The sequence below is a fragment of the Pinus tabuliformis genome, chromosome 3_2 (genome assembly GCF_031772625.1).
Source record: "Pinus tabuliformis cultivar Carrire ecotype Pingquan chromosome 3_2, CPIR1, whole genome shotgun sequence".
Classification (NCBI taxonomy): Eukaryota; Viridiplantae; Streptophyta; class Pinopsida; order Pinales; family Pinaceae; genus Pinus; species Pinus tabuliformis.
In genome coordinates, this window is record NC_142302.1 from 54,139,661 (window position 1) to 54,163,142 (window position 23,482).

The following is a 23,482-nucleotide window of genomic DNA, read 5'->3' on the forward strand; positions in this document are numbered from 1 at the left end:
GTAACAAATTGTATGTGTGATTTCCTAGTTGGTTTTGACATGCATGGTATGTGCATGTTGGTATTTGGCTCTTTGATGTCATTGCCATGGATTTTATCAGGTTTTGACAATGGATTTTAGCCTAGCCTTGCCATTTCTGGATAGCCATGGTGTGATGGGATTGTTCTCGGTTTAAGCTTTGGATTTTCGAATGGTTTCAAAATCTGGGGTGAGGTGGGCCTATGAAAATTCACAAAGCCCTAGGAATCCCTTAAGCGGTAAGGGTGGGATACACGGTAAAGCCATAGGGTGGAGATAGGAAAATTCCTCAAGGATGGTGAATAAATTCTAAGGCATCCAAGCTCGATTTGGTTTTGTGATCTCGGGACCGGTTTAGGTGAGATCATGGTATGGTGAGGGTGGAGGTAGTTTAACCTCTGGATCCCCTTGGTTTTCTATGGATTGGTTTATCCCATGAGATCCCACATTCATGCTTGGAATATGGCACGAGGGTGATTAGCTAAAAGAAATATTTGGTTTAGCTAATTTATGGTCGGGTGGTACGTGGAAGTCCCAAACTTGGTTGGATTTTTCTTATGTTTAATAAGAGCTAATTTTATCTTGCTTTTCATGAGTAAATGTACTCGTTATTATGTGGATTTAATGGTTGTTCTCTCTTTTTTATTTATCTGGTTATATGTTGGTTATAAGAATGGTTATATGACAGATCTCAGTTATGGATTTATTCATGTTTTTACTTGTAACTGAATGGACAGTGAAGCAAGACCTAATTGGTGTTATTACAATTAATGTGAGAAGGTAGAGACCCTTCTTATTAAACCTCAGATAAGTTTTCCAGTCCCTTATGTTTAGAATTGCATTCATGACCTGTAGGTTGCATATCTACCATGAAAACTATATTGATCCCCACCAACAGAAGGAATATTATAAGGATGTTGTTGATATTTTTAAATGTTTCATCTATTCTTGTAGTCCTAAAACTATAGATCAGGAGAAAAGACAAGTAACATCACAACTTATCATGGAGTGGTTCAAATTGTTCTTGCATATTTTGAGTGAAGGGAATTTGTCTCGTCGGTTGTAGAAGAAGCTAAAAAGCTTTTAGAGCATCCCATTTCCACAAATTTACTATAACGACATAGCAGATGAGTTCCCCATAACAAACACAGAATTGGGAGAAAATTTTGCATCAATGCTAAGATTACAGGATATAAAATTAAATCTACTATGTTGGATTTGGGCTCTAATGTGAACATTTTGTCGAGGAAAACTTGGGAGGTGTTGGGAAGGCCCAAGTTGGTTTTTTCTCCAATCAAGTTGTGAATGGGGAATCAATAATGTATTCTTCCTATTGGTCATCTAGAAGATGTACAAGTAGACATTGTTGGAGTGAAGGTCTATGTTGGTTTTGAAATCATCGACATTATTGGGGATAATGACCCATATCTAGCACTATTGAGGGTTGATTGGTATTTTGAGAATTATTCCATCATTGATCTAAAGTGGGAAACATGAAGCTCCAAGTAGATGGAGTTTGGGTTATTTAGCCTTTAAATCCTTATCAAGATCCTAGATTCATAGAGTCTGTCTATTATATAGAATAAAACAATGCCTTGGATGAACTTTATCAGCTAATTCTAGGGAAGAGGGAAGATTATATCAATCTTGCAGTAGATGGTTCTCTCAATTGGAGAAGTTTTTAGCATACTGAAGTTGGTTCAGAGTTTGCACTAGAAGAGTGGCAGCAGGGGGATCACAAGTTATATTCTAGATGATGTGCAACCATCTGATGTACTCGATAGATCAGTACCGAGGATAGCTACTACCCCGCTTTTAATGGTATTAGTCCTATAGTTGATTTTATCAAAGAATTTGAATTGAATATTGAAGAAAGTCAAAGGCTTCCTTTAATAGACACTACCTTACAAGCTACCCCTTCCCAGTGGTGGGGATCCCACTTCAACCAATTTTAAACTTCATATCCAGTTAAAACATCCATGCTATGTTGATTCACTGTATCTGAGAAGGGAATGCTTATAATTCTTATTTTTGAAGGTCATATTAGTCTGAAAAAATGTGTTCAAATATATAGTATTGTTTGGAAGATGGTTGGATTTCCTATTGAGATATGGGTACATCAATTCATCCATACTTTGGGTGCACTACCTCAAACATGGTTCCTGAAGGAAGAAATGAAGAGGCCGACAACATACTCAGATGTATTGGTGTCTCAATTTTGCAGTGATTTCAATTTTTCAAAGAAAGATGCGTAGATTGTTGAATCCTTGAAGGAAATCAATAGGGTATTTTTCCCCACTGGGAAGCCACTTGTTGAATCCTTTAGCACTTTCAGTAGTGGAATTATACTGGAATTGGCATTTCAAGTAGTAGTTGCTTGTGGAAAAATAAATGGGAAACCTAGGGATAATGATTTAGAATAGTTAAGGCACTTATCCTTTAAATAATATGAAGGGGAAAAAAGCATTAGGGATGACAATTTGAAAGATGCCCCACATTTAAATCCTTTGAATTTGTGGAAGCATAACATTGGTTCTTAATATAAAACCAAACTAGCATCTATTGGTGATTATTGGGATGAACATACCACCAAGGAGATTTTTTATTTTCTTAAGGAATATGAAGATTTGTTCCTTGCATCACTTTCAGAACTAAATGGTATTTAAGGATATTTGGGAGAGATGAAGATTTTTCTGAAACAATATGCCAAACTAATAAAGCATCATCACTATCATTTGAATCTGAGAGTGAAAGAAAAATTTAATGAGGAGATTAACAAGATGTTAGTTGCAACACTTATTTTTCATGTGGATGAAGTTGAATGGATTAGCCCCATAGTTATTCAAGATAAGAAATATTCAGATGATATAAGGATCTGTGTGGACTACCGTAGCCTTAACAATTTATGTGTTCATGATCCATTCCCCACTCCCTTCAGCGATGAAGTGTTAGATAATGTTGCGAGACAGGAAGCTTACTCCTTCACAGATGGATTTTTAGGATACCATCAAGTTAGTATTCCACTAATAAGATAATAATAAAACTAAATTCACCATTTAATCACAGTTGTATTCCTATCATGTGATGCCATTTGTTCTTAAGAATGCACCTGCAATTTTTTCTAGAATTTTTATTGCAGCCTTCTGCAAGTATATACATAAGTTCCTTAAGGTCTATATGGATGATTGGACAATTTACAGTCTCCTAAAAAAACACTCAAGTTTTTTTAGGGTGATGTTTGACCAATGTAGGCAGCTGCAGATCTCCCTAAATTTGAAGAAATGTATTTTTGTTGTGCCTTTTGGAACCCTGTTGGGACATATCATATGTAAGGATGGTGTATCAGTGGATCCTTCCAAAGTCACGGTAATTATCAATATGCCACCTCCTACAAGTATCAAGAAGTTGAGATCTACATTGGGGCATATGGGTTATTATTGCAGATTCATCCGCAACTATGCTCTAATCACTTCACCATTGGAGAAACTCCTAACTCAAGATTGAGCCCTTTATATGGACCTCTGAGTGTGATGTTGGTTTTGATACTCTAAAGGAAAAATTAGCAAGTGATTTGATTATGGTATACCCTGATTGGAAGGAATTTCATGTGCATATTCGCACATTTGGTATTTCTCTCAGTGCCATCCTTGCATAACATGGAGAAGGAAACTTATACCATCCTATATATTTTTCCAGCCATAAAATCTTTATTGCATAGTGAAACTACACCACAACTGAACATGAGGCTTTAGTCATGGTTTATTCACCTCAGGAGTTTCACCATTATCCACTGAGAGGTCATTTTAATTTTTTCATGGACCATTCTTCATTAAAATATATGGTCAATAACCATGTACTGGAGGGGATAATTTGTCGACGGTTACTGTTATTTCAAGAATTCTCTTTCAATATTATTGTAAATCCCGGATGAGCCAATGTAGGACCTTATCATATTTCCCACTTAGAGTCAAGGGAATCTAAAGGGTCCACTAATGATTAGCTTCCTGATGCAGACTTGTTCCGACTTGAAGTTGTCATAGACTATCTTGAATATATTACGCTTTTCTTAGCCACTAGTAAGTATCTAAATGATGATTTCGCCGCTTAAAGAGGAATTTGGCGGTGCAAGCAGTTGATTATCATTTGATTGTAGGTCAATTATTTAAGTTGGTACTTGATAGTATCTTCAAAAAGTGTGTTTTGAATCATGAGAGGGATGACATTTTATTAGAATGTCATAGTGGTGTTGTGAGAGGACATGTCGGAGGGAAAGAAACTGCTTGCAAGGTATTGTAAGAAGGATTATGGTGTTCGGCCTTGTTTAAGGATGTAAAAGATTTTGCTAAGATTTGTGATGTTTACCATAGGGTTGGGAGGCCCTCTCACGAAGATGAACTTCCACTACATCCAGTTAGAGCATTGCAAGCCTTTGAAAAATGGGTTTTTGATTTTATTGGTTCTATAAACCCTCCTACATGATATTCACATGTCAAGTATATCATTACCACAATATATTATCTTCATTAGGGGAATTTTGAGGTCTAAAATGGGCCTCCTAAGGAAATTATAAAATAATAGTGGAATTAATAAAATAAGATTAGATTACATCATCAAAGTTTAGAGGGAAAAAAAAACTACTTTTTCAACTCATATTTTCAATTTATCTCCCTATGGGTTTACTCAAATTTTGAGTGGGAACACTCGTTGGATGCATAATTTGATTCCTCATCCAAGGATTACCCATGTTACATACTTTCGATGGACCCCGCTACACAAAAAATGAGAAATACATGAAAAAACGTGATTGCAATCACGTTTTTCATGTATTTCTTATTTTTCTTGTAGCAGGGTTCATCGAAAGTATGCAACATGGGTACTCCTTGGATGAGGAATTAAATTTTGAATCCAATGAGTACTCCCGCTCGAAATTTGAGTAAAACATTAGGGATATAAGTTGAAAATACAAGTTGAAAAAGTAGTTTTATTATTTTATTATTTTTTAATCTTTTTACTTTTTTACTTCAAAAATAGTGAATCATCCCCCATGGTTGACATCATCATATTGAATCCTATTGGTTCTTATAAAGTTTATTTTGGTTTCACATTTTTCTTAGGAGGCCCATTTTAGACCTCAAAAGTTCTCTAATGACTAGGTGGGTAGAAGGAGCCCCTGTAAAATATTATATTGCTAGCACTTGTTATAAATTAAATAATAGAGCAATGGAACACATAAAATATTACAGAAACGCAAACACGAAAAATCATAAAACAAGAGAGACACAAATATGTGTGGTTCACCCAATTTGGGCTATGTCCACAAAGAAACAACCAACCCTTCCTTTTATATTATCCAGCATATTGAAGGGATACAACCTATATCAAAGTCGTTGTAACTCCCTCTTCGCTTTCACACACTATTCCCTCACATAAATTGAGGGTTTCCTTCTAGGTAAAAAAACCCTAAATTCACATAAGTTATATCGTCATATCTTCCTAATACACAATCACAATACAATTCCCTCACCTAAACCAAGGGTTTCCTTCAAGGTAAAAAACTCTAAATTAACATAACTTATATCGTCATATCTTCCTCCTAATGAATGGCCCAAATTAACAAGGAAATTCTTCTCTAAATTTTTCTTACGGGGGAACTAAAAGGGTGTTGTCACCCCCCTTAGAAGCACTAGTGGGAGGAAGTCGCCCCATTAGGTCCTGGGATCCAAAAGCAATTGAAACAAGACCTCTGAATCAAGAAGATAATCATGCTCCACACATAACAATCTCCTACTTGGAGATTGATTATAGAAACTCCATTGTTGTTTCACTTGTTGGGCAATTCTTTCACTTGGACCTAGTTGTTTCTCATCTTTACCATCATACTTGAAGACCAATTGAAACTGAGAAGAAACTCACTTTCTTCCCGGTTACTACCTTTGTTAACATATATGTAGGAATTTGGCTACTCTATACCTTTTCTAGCTTCAATTTTCCATCTTCCAAAACTAATCGTATGAAATGGTACCCGAGTTATATATTTTTAGTATTAGAATCAAATTTTGAGTTCTTTTCAAGATTAATGGCACTTTAGTTTTCATTGTATAACCTGCCAATCTCCTGCTTCTTTCCCAATTCATCCATAAACCTTTGTAATCAAATCATCTTTTTACTAGTCTTTGTAGCAACGACATACTCTACTTCTGTTGTTGAAAGTGGAAGATACTTTACATTTTAGAAACCCAACTTATTATTGTTCCACCTATAGTAAACACATAACCTTCCTCCTACTCTTTCTATCTCCTATCATATCTAAATCAACATATCCCTATAGAACAGTGTTTGAACCTTCAAAACATAATTCTTGATTAGTGGTACCTCTCAAATACCCAAGAATCCACTTCACTGCTAACCCATGCTCCTTTCCTAGATTGTTCATATACTTTCTCACAAGTCCCACTACATGTGAAATATTAGTCCTTTTGCACACTTTTGCAGACTTTAAGCTTCCAATTTAATATGTGTATGGAACTTTAGACATATAATATATCGCTTCCTCAGTCTCAAGACACATATCCTTAGTTTAAAATGGCTAGAAAAAGGTGTACGAAATGGTTTTGCATTCTACATATTAAATATTTCCAACACCTTTAATATTTACTCACTCTCAGGCAATGTAAATTTGTGATTTTTCGTGCATTTAGTTATTCTCATAACGAGGATTTTCTTTACAACACCCAAATCGTTCATTGAAAATGAATTAGCCAATTATCCTTTGAGCACATTTATTTCTTTCATGTTAGAGCCTAAAATAAGCATGTCATCTACATACAATAGTAATATAATATAGTTGCCATCATTTTTTTCTTAGGATAAATAGAGTGGTCATAATGACATCTAGTATAACATTTTTCAGACATAAACCTGTCAAATTTTAGATACCACTCCCTTTGGGCCTCTTTTAATCCATACAAGCTCTTCTTCAACTTTCACACTAATTTCTCCTACCCTTTGACCTCATACCATTGTGGTTGTTACATATACTAATCTATTCCTCCAAATCCCCATGGAGAAAGGTTGTCTTTACATCCAACTGTTCAAGAAGAAAAACTTATGCTACTACTAGACTTAAAATAGATACGATTGAAGTCATTTGAACAAAAAGAGAAAAGATTTCATCAAAGTCTATACCTTTCTTTTGTGCAAACCCCTTCACAACAAGTTTATCCTTGTACCTCTTTTTTCCTCCATCCTATTCCTTTAACCTATAATACCATTTATTTTGTAATGGTGTTTTATCTACATGCAACCTAACTAAGTCCCAAGTCTAGTTGTGTACAAATGATGCAGGAGCATTCCACTTCCAAGTCAAATGTAAGTTTTGACTATCATAAGGGTCTTTTCATTTACCAATGGAGTTGGTTCCCTAATTGTGTGGAATTGTTTAATTTAATATATTTCCCAAAGATTTTAGGATAAATGTATATAATTGATTAAAATGTGGATTGATGTAATTATATATTCTCTAATTGAGATATCTTGAGAGTTTTTGGGAGAGTTATAGATATTTTATGGTTAGTTAGATTTTATGAGAGAAATGTGGATCTAGAGGTCCAGAGATAGGAATTTGTTAGTGTAATTGTGGTTCTAAACTAGAATTAGTTTAGAAATTCATTTGCATATTAATGTAATAAATCTTATGGAGGAGTTGGATAGAGAGTGTGATAGAAGAGTGATTCAAGAGGATTGAAGGCGAGATAGGGCCATAAGGCCAAGTTGGTTCCCAATATAGTATTCAAACCTTAATAGGATATTTTTTAACTCATTTGTATATAATATAAGAATACTTTAGCTCGAGTGCCATTGGAGAGTGAGTCCTTGACATTGTTGGTGCCAAACGTTTCTTTAATATCGCATGTTTATATATATGTCCAATTCTTTGATGAGTGCATGTAATCAAGCTCAGGGACAAATGCATTGGATAACATGAGATTAATTTATTCTCTTGAGTCTAATTTTGAGTAGAGATCATTAATCAAAGAAGGAGCAATGATCTTGTTGCTATAAGGATAGAAACATACAAGTTGAGATATGGTCAAGAGGTTGAGGTTCAATCCAAAATTCAGCATCGGAGGCTTGTAGTGGAATCAAGATCATAGATTGAGCATGAGAGGAAACACGGAAGAGCTCAGAGGAAAGGAAGTCACAAATCAAGTTTGGAGTGAATTGAAGCAGAGAGGAGGTGATAAAGAGAAGAACAAGAGTCAAATATATTGATTAAAGGGCACACAACACTTAAGCATTTTTGGGTCTTGACAGAAGTTCGTCACATAATAGTGTTAGGAGATGGTAATTGACAACGTCGGGCGAGAGGTTCCATCCCAGGAAAAAAAAGCATGTAGCCAAAGGGGGAGCATCGAGATGATAAGGTAAAACTTACGTGGAACCATGGGTCTCACCTGGAGGTTTTTCCCTCGTGGGATTCATAAAGGGATTTTCCCATTAGGTCGGATAATAATAGTTGGTCGTAAGCATAGAAGTGGAGGATTGATTGGGTCCTGCCTAGAGGTATTACCCTGACAGACTTATTAAAGGGATGTCCCAATAGCATCGGACTTGAAATGAAGTGGGCTCATGTGTCTTGTGGGTCTGCCAAAGGTTTCAAACCAAATTTTGTTCTATCAAACGACTATTCTATATAGACGTGTGACATTTTTGAAAGCCAATGTGGCAAATGGACCCTACTCAGAAGGTTGGAGCAGAGGTTTTCAAAACACATATAAAAAGGAAAGTTCGAACATTTGAGGTCAGGCCTTTAAGAGCCTTGATCCCAAAGCATAGTCACAAGGAGTTGAAGAGAATATTAAGGGCTGTTGATATATATATGCATATTTTTTATAGGAGATAAGGAACAAGAGAAGGATACCATCAATTTTATAAAGGTAAGGGCTTGTATTATACTCCTCTCATGCGCGCTTATGAGTTAAGGGAGTTTGAGTTTGTGGTGGTTCTTTGGGGTTTGGTTGTGATGCCTCCCTTTGATTTATTTATACAAACGAGCTCAGTCAGGGTGGTTCTATTATGGGTTGGTTATGCCTTGTATGCACATTTTGGCTCTAGTGCTATATGAGATGAGGTTGAATCTGGTGGTTTTTTAGAAGGGGTTTGGATTACCCTTTCATTTTCTCCCTCTTTAATTTGATATAAAAGGGATTTATAATCTCGTAAAGTGACCAGAGCAGTTATTGAAGGAAGCACCTTTTAGACAGGACTAGGATTGTGGGAAGAAGGCTCAAAATTGGGATTGCATCAAGTGGCATCAGGGCTTGAATTCTTTGAAAATCAAAGAATGTAGAAGTAGAAAATAGTGTTATAGAAAAGTCAGATATGGAGGAATCTGAAAGAAGGTAAATTTATTTGTTATGCAATTTATATTTGTGTTTGAAGACGGATGAATATATGGTGAAGATTGAGGAGAAATATTGAATATGTTGATAACAGAATGTTCTGAGAATAGTGGAGACTGCAACAGTAAAGCAAAGCTAGTGGAAAGAGTGCAACTATTAGAGAAATAAGAAGACAAGTTTGATTGCAAAAAAAAAAAAATCTTTGATGTTCTTTTTTTTTTCTTTTTTTCCTAAGTAAGTCTAAAATCTATTACTTTAACAAAATAATACAAGGAGGCTCTGGCCTTTGCAGTTCCTAGCCAGAGTTCATGGCATATTGCAGTACAAACAAAATGAGGACTGCCCAGAGATGGGAAACGAACAATGAGTTTGCTTCCCTCATAGGGGAAACCAGCATATAAGCATATGACGATGTTTGCATGAAAGCGTTTTCAAAATTAACTATTCTCTTTAAAAAATCAAAATGAAACCTAGAACCTAGAACCATATGACGCGTGGAACCTGATGACACGTGGAGCCTGGAGCCTGATGACGCGTGTAGTGCTAATTGTCATTTGCTGCGGTCGGTTGCTCTTCGATGATGAAACATCTGTATTCGTCGATGTCCTCCTCATCTTCCTGCATCTGACCCATGTCTTCCTGCATTTGACGTGCCTGAATATGCTCTGCGGTGGAAGGCTCGCCTTGAGCTGTATCTGCCTCACCTTGTGCAGTATCCCTGTTCTTTGTCGCTTGAGTGGGAGGACCTCCATCGCTGGAGGGCTCCTCCTGAAACAGAATTGTGATGGTCGCCCTGATAATGGGTCGATTTAGAGTGCTTTGGTAGGTGAATTGGGTTGAATGAGGAGTTGGCTATGAACTGGAAGGGGAAGCTGTGGCAGAAGGACGAGAATGCGGGGACAGGGGATGAACAACTTGAGTGCAGCCTCTATGGCTTCTGCCACTGTGCGTATCAAGATATTGGCTTGAGATGGGAGTTGATGAAGGGGAAGAAGAATCAGAGACTGAGGAAGGTGAGGAGCATTGCAATCTCCCTCTACTGCTACCTCTTTGGCTACGCATTCTCTGGCACAGTCTCGGCATGATGCCTCGGGGAGGAGGGGCTTGCCTAAATGAGGTCTACTCTATGCAGAGATTGGGGGCAGAAGGCTCAGTGGGCTTGGAGGCGAGAATGAAATTGCAGAGCAGGCTGTGAGAGTGATGGATGCTCATTCCAAAATCAATGCAGCATAGGAGATTGCAATGCCTGCCTGTTGTAGTGCGTATGCTAGGCTTCATAGCATCCAGAGGGCAATTGTAGTTCAAAGGCAGAGGAGCTAAAACAGAGGAGGTGGGTAGATTATTACCTGAGGCCTCCATGGTGCAAAGCTGAGGCGGGACGACATTGTTGAATTGGTTTGAGTGCCACATTGAATGGAAATTACGTTAGTTGTAAGACAGATTAACTGCTATCTATGCGAGCTTACGAGTGGCTTTTTGGCGGTGCCACTTGTCTACCCGTCCCTCTGTCGTCTTGTCAATCATTTTCTACACCCACATCTAGAAGTTTTGCTTCTTTGTGCACCAGGTCAGTGCATTCCTATAATTGAGTGCTATCATTAAGGATATTGAATGATCCTGATCTAAGTGTTTGATCATGATCTACCCCTATATTTTCTAGTATATCAGCTATCTTGTTTCCTTATCTTTTGATATGATTAAAGGTGATAGCTCTTCTATTTTTTAATCCTTGCTCTATGAGTTCTAATCTGGCTGCCAGTCTCCAGCTAGTCGCCACTTTAGTAGCTGGGGTTCCTTGTTGAATTTGTATAGCCATATTGATGAGGATTTGGGAATCCCCTTCAATTATGATAGGTTGAAAATTGTGTTGGTTAGATAAACATAGTCCCTGCCAAAGTCCTTCAAATTCTGTTGAGTTATTTGTATCCCAGCCAATTGTTCCATAATATAATAAAAGAGGGGTGCCTTCATGATTTCTAAAGATACCTCCATGACCAGCCTTGCCCGGATTGCCTTTTGAGGCCCCATCAAAGTTTAGTTTGATTACTCCTGCTGGTGGGGGAACCCACTGAGTGGGAGGCCTGGAAATGATGGTAGAAATGTTGTGATCATCCAGAACCTGTGAGATCCAGATATTCCAATTCTCCCAAATGCTCTGTTCCTGTGCCTCAGTGGGAAAATCATCTGCCTGCCATTTCTTGAGAGCCAAGGTTTCTTGAATATTCTGGCAGAAATTGTTCCAAATGGTGTCCAAGGGAGTGCATTGGTTCTTAAATATTCACTTATTTTGTTCCCTCCAGATTGTCCAAAGAAGCAGACCCGGAAGGAATTGCCATAGGTAATTGAGTATTTTGCTGTTATAGGGAGCGGATGCCCATTTACTGATAGTGCTTATGATGTCTCCCGAAATTCTACAATCTCTTTGGAATCTGAAGTTGAGTTTTTCCCATAATTTGTTTGCTAAGTTACATGAATCCATGAGGTGTTGTATGGTTTTGCTTTGTTGCTTGCAATTGGGGCAATATGAGGGTCCTTGGAATCCTCTTTTGATGAGATTGTCCCATGTGAGAATTCTTTTATGGCAAAGCAACCATATGAAAGTAGATACTTTGGGCCAAAATCCCGGGGTCCATATGCATTCCCAAACTGGGTTTACTGAGGCCTGGGCTTGAATCATCAATCCATATGCCTCTTTTGTAGAGAATATTCCCTTCGAAGTGTATCCCCATCTTAAAATGTCTTTTTCTCCTGAATATCTGATTTTCCTATTGTTTAGCTCTGCGTGCATTGCTTTGTAGTAATCCGCCATTTCTTGAGGAATAATCTACTCGGCCTTTTTCCATTGTCTGTAGCCCTGATTGTTATGTTGAGTCCAGTGCTGAGATACATTTTCATTCTGATGAATATCATTTTCCTCATGATTTTGGGGAGGGATAGCGTCTAGTAGTTTGGGTTTTTGTTGCTAGGAGTCCGCCCAAAATCGGGCAGTGTCACCATTTCTTATCTCCCAAAAACTGTGTTGTTGTATCATTGCTCTGTGTTGTTTTGCTGCGTTCCAAATTAGAGAGCCTGCATCATTATTTGTGAGTCTGATAAGTTCTTCCTGCAGTCGATTATTTGCATATTTTTCAGCCCATATTTTGGCCCATGGTGCGTGTGGAGCAGATACCCATTGCCACCATAATTTTGCCCCCATCATTGCATTACTATGCTGAGGATCCCGTAATCCAAGGCCTCCTTGCTTTTTTGGCGTACAGACTATCGACCATTTCACTAGTGCCCATTTTCGATTGTGCCCTGATGATCCCCATAGGAAGTTGCGTTGTAGATTCTTAATCTTTTTGAGAACCCATTTTGGCGCTGCGAGAGCAGAGAAAAGGTATAGAGGCATAGTTTGTAGTACTGCTTTGACCAGAACAAGTCTGCTTGCCATATTAAGGGCTCTATAAGTCCAAGAAGATAGACGACCTTCCAATTTCTCTAGAAGTAAATGCCAGGATGTGTGCTTTATATCAGAATCTATCAATGGTTCTCCCAGGTATTTGGAGGGAAGATTGGCAATAGAAAAATCGAGGATTCTGGTAATATTTCTTTGGGTTACTGGGGGAGTGTGAAAGAAGAAGATTTGAGACTTAGCAAAGTTTATGGTGGTTCCTGATGCTTCAAAGAAGGTATCTAATAGGGATTTGAATGAATGAGCTTCTTGGACTGAAGGGTGCCCAAACAGCATATTGTCATCCACAAATTGTTGATGGGTAATGGCAGAGGTTTTGTGGATAGAAATGCCTTTAAGATTTTGAGAGTGAAGAGCATGCTTTATGAGGCGACCTAGGCCTTCTACCATGAGTACGAAAAGAAAGGGGGAAAGAGGATCACCTTGACGAATGCCTCTAGAGGGGGAGAAAGGGCGAGAGGGGACACCATTTACTAAGATGGAAAAAAAAGTGGATGATATGAGATTCATGACCCATCTGACCCATGTAGGGCTGAAGCCAAAGGCTGTAAGCATTTGTTTAATATATGTCCAACTTAATTTGTCAAAAGCTTTTGATAAATCAATTTTTAGAAGCATACCTACCTGTTTGTTGTGCTTCAGGGAGTGAATGGTCTCATGCGTCAGAATTATGCCATCAAGGATTTGACGTCCCTCCACGTATCCTGATTGTTCCTGCGAAATGAGAATGGGGAGCAGCAACTTGAGTCTGTTGGTGATGACTTTTGAGATGATTTTATATATAACATTGCATAGTGCGATGGGCCTGAACTTCTCTGGTGTGTTTGGTTGTTCTTCTTTGGGGATGAGAGCTATGAATGTTGCATTTAGAGACGGAAGGAGCCAGTGCATGGTCCGAGATTCTTCCACCACTTTCCAAACCTCTAGTTTGATGAGATCCCAGAAGTGATGGAAGAAGTTGGAGGTGAATCCGTCAGGTCCAGGGGCTTTCCCATCTTTCAGTTGAGCTAGTGCTAATTCTACTTCCAGAGGAGTGACCGGTCGCAGTAATAGCTGATTGTGCTCTTCTGTTATAATCTTTGGCACATGCTGGAGAATTTTGTTTATGCTTGATTTCCTGTTTACTTGAGGCTCTTGATGAACAAATTTAAAATGGGTGAGGAGTTCTCTCTCAATGTCAGCATGGTCCTCCATTCTTTCTCCCTGTTGATTCTGAATCTGTGCAATGTTATTATGCATTCTTCTTTGGATGGTTGTTCAATGGAAGAATTTTGTATTCCTTTCCCCCTCTTTTAACCATCTAATTCTCGATTTTTGTTTCCAAAGTATCTCTTCTTGCTTCCTTTTGTGATCTAGCTGTGTGAGAAGTTCTTGTTGTTAATTTTCTAGTGTCTCAGTTCTCCCTTCCTCTATAATTCTCTGTTGGAGCTCAGTCATGTTGTGCTCAAGCATTTTTTGAGCTTGGAAAATATTACCAAAGGTGGAGTGATTCCATTGTTTAATTTTCCTTTTGAGATTCTTTAATCGCTGTTGGAATTGATACATTGTTGAGCCGACCGGAGGGGTGAAGTTTTCCCAGGTTGTTTTGACAATATTTTTGAAGTCTGGATGTGAAAGCCAGAAAGCTTCAAATCTGAACAGCCTTCTAGTAGAATCTCCCGGTCTTTGCCATTTGAGTGAGATGGGCCAATGATCCGAACCTGACAGAGGCAAGATTGACGCCGTGATATCTCCTCCCAGGTGAATGGCATTGTCTGAAATGAGAAATCTGTCTAGCCGAGATGCAATTTGTTGGGATCCTATCCTTTTGTTGTTCCAAGTATAGATGCCATTATTGAATGGTAGATCTATTAGCCAGTTGGTTTGTATATATTCTCTGAAGTGGCTGCTTTCAATGTCCAGTTTAACTCTGCCCCCTTTTTTTCCCTCAGTTTGGTAATCATGTTGAAATCTCCGCCTGTGATCCATAGTGGGTGGGTCCTGGTGGAGTTGAGAGCTTCCAACGTATTTAGCAGCGCCATCTTTTGCAGTGAGTCCTGAGGAAAATATACATTTGACAGATGCCCATGTATGTTGGTTCCTATAATATGGAAAGTGGCCTGTATGAGATGATGGGAGGCATGAAAGTCTGTAAGTATGATAGCTTGCATATTCCAAGCAATAGAAAGTCCTCTCGAGGCGCCAAAAGCATCCACCATGACTGTTTGACATCTTGGCCAAGCTTTGGATAATATAGAACTCAAAGTCTTACTGTTGCATTTTGTTTCTTGCATGAAGAAGATTTGTGGTTTTTCATTCTGTATCATGTTTTTTATCATTCTGTATTTCCTAAGATTGTTTAGCCCTCTTAAATTCCATGAGATGAGCTTCATAGTTGACCAGTAGGTAGCGGTCTATAGTACTTGGTTAATTTTGAACATCTGCCTGATTCCACCAGCATCTCCCCAATGATGATGGTTCTTTGCAGATTTGTCTTTCTTCCCCTTTTCTTACCGTCTTTGTGGATGTTTTTCCCATCCCAGCTACTGCCTGGTTGTATGCCTAAGGTACTCTGCTGATGCACTCTTGAAAGGACTACTTCCAAGTTTTCGAGTTGCCTATCCAAAATTTTGTCAAACTCTTTCTTTTTGTAGGCTTGTTCAAGACTGAAGATGTCTAGGTCTCTGAGGTCAAAGCTTTCTGGTTCTTCTTCCATGTGGCTTTGTTGGCTATTCTCAGGCAATGATTTAGTTGCCTTGGCTGGATCTAATGAAAGGTTGTCGATGTCCATTTCTTTTGCCTGCCCAGGGATTTTATCTGTCTCCTTGACTGAGGTGGGTGGAGAGGCTACTCTCTTTGGATCGATTTTTTGATTGTGCACTAGCATACTAGATTCATGGAGATGAGATGAGGTGGATGGCATAGTGGATGGCATGGTGTGTGGTTCAGCGGTTTTGGATCGATCTGCTTCATGCATGGAGGGTTGTGACAGAATATCAAATCTATTGCTAGTGGAAGGTGCAGAGGAATTGGACAGAGGGTTCTTGGGAACAGGTGGGGAATTTTTGGTATGCCTCTTTCTATTGGAAACCTTAGTGAATCCTTCAGAGTCAGATTTATCCAGGTTATCACTATTTGTGGGGGAAGCGTTTAAAGGACAGTCACGGAATATATGGCCCTGAGCATGGAATTTTCTGTAGCAGAATGGCACATTTTCATAATCAATAGGTTGGATCCATTCAAAGTCATCATGAAGAAGGCTTACTGAATCCGTGAGGGCATTACTGAGTCGCATGTAAACACAAATGCGAGCATACGAGGTGTACCTTCGGAGCTTTGTTTCCTCTACAATCTTTATGAATTCCCCAAGACTGTTGCCAATGGCCTTTAGCGATTCTTCATCCCAATATTCCAGTGGAAAAGAGTACAATCGCATCCAAACATAACCCAGCTAAAGTCTTCTTTGTCTGGATTAAATCGTTCAATCCAATCCCTTAGATACAGACCTGCTGCATTGAAAAAATATGGGCTTGCATCTAAGATTTTTTTCCTGTCTTCAATGCAATTGAATATAGAATTGAAGAAACCTTTTAGGCCTAGCTATAGGGTAATGTGTCCTTTTGGTTTCCATTTTGCAGTAATCCATCCTTGCAAGGCTTTCTCAGTTGGCCAGAAGCCAATGAACTTACCTATAAGCGCATGATCCTTCATGAACTGTATTTGGGCATTGATCCGATGGCTTGGTAAGTCGACCTTGGGGCAATTTGCTGCAATGGGCTTTCATGTAGATGAGGTAGCCTTCATAGGTACATCCTTTTCCATGGGGGTACTCTCTGTTACTTTGTTCATATTTTTTGTTTCCTGATACTGGGCAGGTTGGTTCTGCGTCAGCTCCTCTGTTCCAGACGATGGCATTTCAGTTTTGTTATTATTCCCTTTGATATTTCGTTTGTCATTGTAATCTGTGGGGGGGAGGCCTCTTGGCCTCCCCCATCTAAATATTCATGATGTTGACTCTGTCCATGCTAATAAGCGAGTGCTTGAGAGACTATTTCGCTGCACTGGATGCCTGTCGCGCCTTTGCTTCTGCCGTTGGTAGGGTTTGTCAGAAACCCTAGACCGTCAATTTCATCTAGCCGAATATGACTTAGCTTTGATGTTCTTTAGATATATAGTGGATTTTGTTTTAAATTGGAAGGTTTTTATATGAAATTTTTCCATTGAATAGGAAGTTGAATAATAAATTGCATAGGTTGGAATAAATAGAAATGCTATCTACAAAGGAGTGTAATAGAAAAAACAAGGAGTGCAGAATTGTTGAAAGGAAAAGATCATTTAGAAAAGGTCTTGGTGGGATATTGAAGGACTGAAATAATAGGCATAGCTAGAACATACAGATCTCTTGAAAAGGAAAAAGTATTTCAGTAATTCAAAGGAAGGTCTAGATTATGACGCAACAATTTAGAGACATAGCAGAGAGATGAATGCAATGATATACTTTTGGGAAAGATTGTTTTGAGCAGAATTGTTTGGAGGAAAATTGGTTCACAGGATTGGACCAATAGGAAGATTATTGAGGATCTTGGTACAGATCTTATAATGTTTTGTTTTGTGTCAACTCTGGTCATAAGTATTTGTGTTTTCAGGTGTCAACCATATAACAAGCAGAGTTCTTGAAAGGAGAATTGTGACATAACCAACATCATAATGAAATTGTTGAAGCAAGGATAGTAAGAAGAAGAGACAAGTGATTAGGGAAAATTGTAGTACCTAACATCTTGAAAGTTTAGGAGAAGACGTGCTTTGGAGAAGGAGAAGAGGTTCTACTGCAGGGAACCAGAAGAAGAAAGGCGACTTCCAACAAGAAGTAGTTGGGTAAAAGTTGTAAGAGAGGGTAATTCCATAGTGAGTGTGGGTAGGATTTCCTAAAGAAAGAAAGGAAGGGAAGGATACCAAGAAGGATAACTTGGTACTGTAGCAAGTGGCAAACTTGTTACAAGAGGAAGAGTCTTGTTGTAGCTCACAGGTGAACAAGGAGAGTTCACAAGAAGAAGAAGTAGAAAGATAAAATGACTATTGATGGTCATATAATGGGTTCAGGGAAGAGTCACAATCAAGGAAGACATGATGCCAAGACAATTGGAAAAAGGAGGATGAGTGACAAAGAATTCAAGAGAGACATGGTTGAGTTGAAATTAGAACCCAATTTTTTGAAACAAATGCTACAAAAAACCTAGGAAAACCAAAGACATGGATGGATGATGAGGCAAAATAAAGTGAGATGGCCTCTAATACAGAGAGAGTTGAGCCATAGAATGTATGTGAAAGTGAGGGAAGAACTCAGAGCATCTGAGTATATTTTTACTGTTTATGAACAAAGGCTTGTACATTGATGAAGGAGAAGCCATAGATGTAGAAGAAATATTCATTCATAGTTGGCTGCACTATTGGATTAGTTCATACCGACATAAGGATGTGGTAACTCCATACTAGTTCATAAGGATTTTGTTGGTGTAATTGTGGATTTGCACTAGATTTCATTCATAAATTCATTTGTATATTAATGTAATCAATATTATGGAGGAGATGGATAAAGAGTGTGATAGAAGAGTGATTCGAGAGGATTGAGGGCTAGATAGGTCCATAATGTTGAGTTGGGATCCATTTTAGTATTCATACCATAAGAGGGTCTTTTGTAACTCATTTGTATATAATATAAAGACACTCTAGTTTGAGTGCCATTGGAGAGTGAGTCCCAGTCATTATTGGTGCCAAAACATTCTTTAATATCACATGTTGATATATATCTATATCTATATATATATATATATATATATATATATAGAGAGAGAGAGAGAGAGAGAGAGAGAGAGAGAGAGAGAGAGAGAGATCCATTTCTTTGATGAGTGTAGGTATTCAAGCTCTCGGGCGAATGCATTGGGAGAACATGAGATTCTTTTAATTCTCTTGAGGCTTAGTTGGAGTAGAGATCATTGATTGATGAAGGATCAATTATCATGTTTCTATAAGGATAGAAACATATGGGTTGAGATATGGTCAAGAGGTAAATATTTAATCCAAAGTTCGGAATTGGAGGCTTGCAGTGGAATCCATATCACAAATTGAATGTGAGAAGAAACATAGAAGATCCGAGAAGAAAGGAAGTCACATATCAAGTTTGAAGTGAATTGAAGTAGAAAGGAGGTGATAAAGGGAAGAAGAGGATCCAAATCTATTGATTAGAGGGTGCATAACACTTAGTTGTTTTTGGGTCTTGACATAAGTCTGTCACTTAACAGTGTTGGGAGACAGTAGTTGACAATGTCGGGCCAAAGGTTCCATCATAGAAAACAAAGGTGTCTAGCCAAAGGAGGAGATTTAAGATGATAAGGTCTGGGCTTATGTGGAATCATGGGTCCCGCCCAGAGGTTTTTCCCTAGAGGGATTCATAAACAATTTTTCTCATTGATTCTACTAACAATAATGGGTTGAGAGCATAGAAGTGGAGGATTTATTGGGTCCCACCCAGAGGTATTACCCCAACGAACTTATTACATAGATTTCCCAATAGCGTTGGGCTTGAATCCGAGCAAGCTATGTGAATTGGCCTCACGTGGCTTGTGGGTTCGTCGAAGGTTTCGAACCCAATGTGATTCTATTGAACAATTATTCTATATAGACATGGCGACAGTGGGAAATCCAATGTGGAAAGTGGACCCTATCTAGAAGGTTGGAGTGGTGGAGTGGTGGTTTGCAAAATACATATAAAAGGTAAGCTAGGACACTTGAGGTGATTCATTTATAAGCCTTGCTCCCAAATCATGCTTACAAGGAGTTAAAGAGGAGCTTAAGGGCCACCAATATGTGTGTATGTGTGTGTGTGTGTGCGCATATTCGTGAGAGGAGCTAAGGAACAACAGAAGGCTACCAACATGCTTATAAAGGTAAGGGCTTGTATTATACTCCTCTCCTGTGTGCTTATGAGTTAAGGGAGTTTGAGGCTGTGGTGGTTCTTTGGGGTTTAGATGTGATGCCTCCCTTTGATTTATTTATATGAATGAGCTCAGTTATGGTGGTTATGGTATGGGTTTTTTATGCCTTGTATGCACATTTTGGATCCAGGGCTATATGAGATGAGCTTGAATCTGGTGGTTTTTAGAAGGGGTTTGGACTACCCTTTTGGTTCCCCTTGTTGTAATTTGATATAAAAGGGATTTATAATCCCATTAAGTGACTAGACTAAGGATTGAAGGAAGTGCATTTTAGACAGGACTAGGACTGTGGGAAGCATGCTCAAAATTGGGCTTGAATCAACAAAGGAGTCCATCTCTTCTTTCATGGATTACTCCCACTTATTTCTCATTTCTACCTGCATTTCTTCTTCATATCTTTCTGGTTCACCATGATCAGTCAACAATACATAATATAATGAAGTAGAGTACCATTTTGGGGGTTTATTTAAGCTGGTAGACCTTCTGACAACACTTGTAGGAGTTTGAGATGCCCATTGTTGTTGTTATTGTTGTTGATCATTATGGTTTTCCCGCACCTTGGAATTTTCTTTTTCTGTGATTTCATCAAGCACTTTGTATTTTGTGTTCTCCTTTTCCTATTTCTTTCTCTACAAGTGATATTTATATCAAACCCTTTCATTGAATACCACATCTCTACTCCTAATGATTTTATGGTTTTCATAATCATATAAGAAATATCCAAAATCATTAACACCATATCCAATAAAGGTACTCACATTCTATTTTTCCTCAAGTTGTGTTCTATTTTATTTATTAATGTAGAAAAATGCTTCACAAGCAAAGATCTTTAGAAATGAGTAATTTACCTTCTTACCTTTCCATGCCTCCTTTGGAATACCACCATCCAAGGAACTTGAAGGCCCTTTGTTTATTAGGTAAACAACAGTTTCTATAGCATCTTCTCAAAATTGTAAGGGTAATCCCGCATGCAATCTCATACACCTTTCACGCTCCATAATAGTCATGTTTATCCTTTCTGTTGGCATTATGATTCAGGTGTTGTCCTTGATGGCAAACCCATTCAGGTGATAAATCAAGAAGGACGCAGGAAATATGTTCAGCAAGTGCGTCCCCGCAGGTATACCATACAGAACCCGCGTCCAGGGACGCAGGCCAGCCGTTCAGGAGGTGCGTCCGCCCAGTGCACACATTTCAAGGCAGAGAAAAGAATGTGGGGGTTTCTTGTGTGGTATCTAGCCGACGGTTTTGTGTTTCTATGGTGTCGGCTCGTGGTTTTGTTCCATGTTTTGGGGAGAAGCTTGCCTATATAAAGCAAAGGAGTTCATTTGGATTAAGCATCATCTTGGTTGAATATCTTTTGGTGAGATCTAGTCCAGATCTATGAAGGCGAATCTTCTAATGGACTGTGATCTCTATGGCGCATGATCAGATCTGTGGATCTGAGTGTTTGGGTTGGTTCTGAAGTCCTCATATCTTTTATATCTGAAGGGACGCAGGTTCAGTGAAGGGAAAGTGCGCCGGGACGCAGTACAGTAAAGGCTCAGGTGCGTCTCTGAGGCAAAGGACGCGGCGCGACTGTGTTATTGGGTGCGTCTCTGAAGCAAAAGACGCGGCGCGATAGTGTTTCTGAGTGCGCCGGTCGCAGCAAACCATAGAGGAACAGTGCGTCGGCACGCAGAACAGTGGAAGGTAGACTGCGTCCAGTCGCAGGTCACAGAAAGAAAATATGCGTCCCTGTCTTAAGATGATCTGTTGACTGTATATTTCTGTTCATAAGGTGTTCTGGGTTATTTCTGTAATTACTGATCTGATATCTGTAGTGGACTGTATCTGTTATATACTTGTTGATCATTTGATTCTTCATGAAAAGAAGTAGGGGGTTGTAGCTCCCTTCCAGGAGAAACTGGAAAACGAGAGAGAGTTGTAGCTCTCTGCAGGTTGCAGCCTGCGTGCTGGTAAAGGACTGCACCAGTACAAAATCATTGTAAAAAGAATTTCTTGAAAGAAGATAGAGACATATTGCAGCAGGTGGTTTTCTCCCGCATTGGGTTTCCACCTTACATCTTGTGTTCTTTGGTGTGACTGTCTATTTCCTTTATTCATGCTCATTGTTTTATGGTACTGATATGCAAGAATAATTCAAAAGATCAAATAAGGAAGATTTGGTAAATTGCTTGATAATACTGATTCACCCCCCCTCTCAGTATTATTTCCAACAATTGGTATCAGAGCAGGTCCTTCAGAAAAGCTTGATCGCTTGAAGGTAGATCGTTCATCATGAGCAACTACGAGAGAGAAGCATCAATCAGGCCACCAGTTTTTGATGGGACAAACTTCAATTATTGGAAGGTAAGAGTTACTGCATATCTTCAATCTCTTGGTACTGAAGTTTGGGACATTGTAGAAACAGGCTATGCTTTTCCTTCAGCTACTCCTACAGATCCAGCTGAGAAAAAGAAGTATGAAACAAATGCAAAAGCAGTCAGTACTCTATTAGGAAGTATATCCCAAACAGAATTCATGAAGGTAATGCACTTCAAATCAGCAAAAGAAATATGGGACAAAATGATCACAAGCTATGAAGGAGATGAACAGGTAAAACAAGCCAAACTTCAAACTCTCAGAATTCAATATGAGACTCTCAAGATGTATAATGATGAAAGTGTGGCTAATTATTTTCTTCGGGTAGATGAGATTGTAAATTGTATGAAAAATTTGGGTGAAGAAGTAAAGGAGTCTCTAGTAGTTCAAAAGATTCTAAGATCATTATCCCCCAAGTTTGAATCCAAAGTATCTGCAATAGAAGAAAAAGAAAATCTCCGTGTTCTTACTATGTCTCAGCTACATGGAATTCTAACTGCTTATGAAATGAGAAAGGGAGGACCATCAGATAGAAGGGAGGCTGCTTTTAAAGCATCAGGCAAAGAAGATTACTATGAAGCAAGCCATGATCCAGAAGAAGAGGAAGAAGAATCAAATTTTGTCAGAAATCTTCAAAGAGGTTCTGGAAGGTTCAGAGGTAAGCTACCTTTCAAATGCTTTGCTTGTGGAAGAGTAGGTCATTATGCTGCAAAATGCTCTTATAAGGATAAAGGAAAGGAACCAGTTAGATGGAACAAGAAACAAAGCAAGAAAAGCTACTACACCCATGAAGATAGTGATGGCTTATCAAACAGTGATGAAGATGAACAAGGTAATAAATATAGGTTGTTAATGGCATTTGAAGATGATGATTATGAGGATGCTGTAGATGTGGATAACCTTTATGATGAAATTACTAGACTCAAGAGATGCATAGAAGAAAAGAACATGATTATTGATACTCTACAATTCCAAATTGATGAAAAGGAAAAACATCTTGAAAAATTAGAAGGTGAAATTGTTGGTCTTAGAAAAGAAATTGAGAAAACAAAAACTATTAATCTCAAGTTTGTCAAAGGATCTGAAACTTTGGATGAGATTATCAGTGTGCAGCGGTCTCCTCTAAATAAGACAGGTTTGGGCTATAATGGAGAAACTTCTCAAGCATCCACTTCAAAAAGTTATCTTGATGGAGCAAGAAGAAATGAGCAAGAGCATAAGGAAGATCATCAGGTAAAGCAGGGACAAATGTCAAGCAGAAACTATCAGGGGCA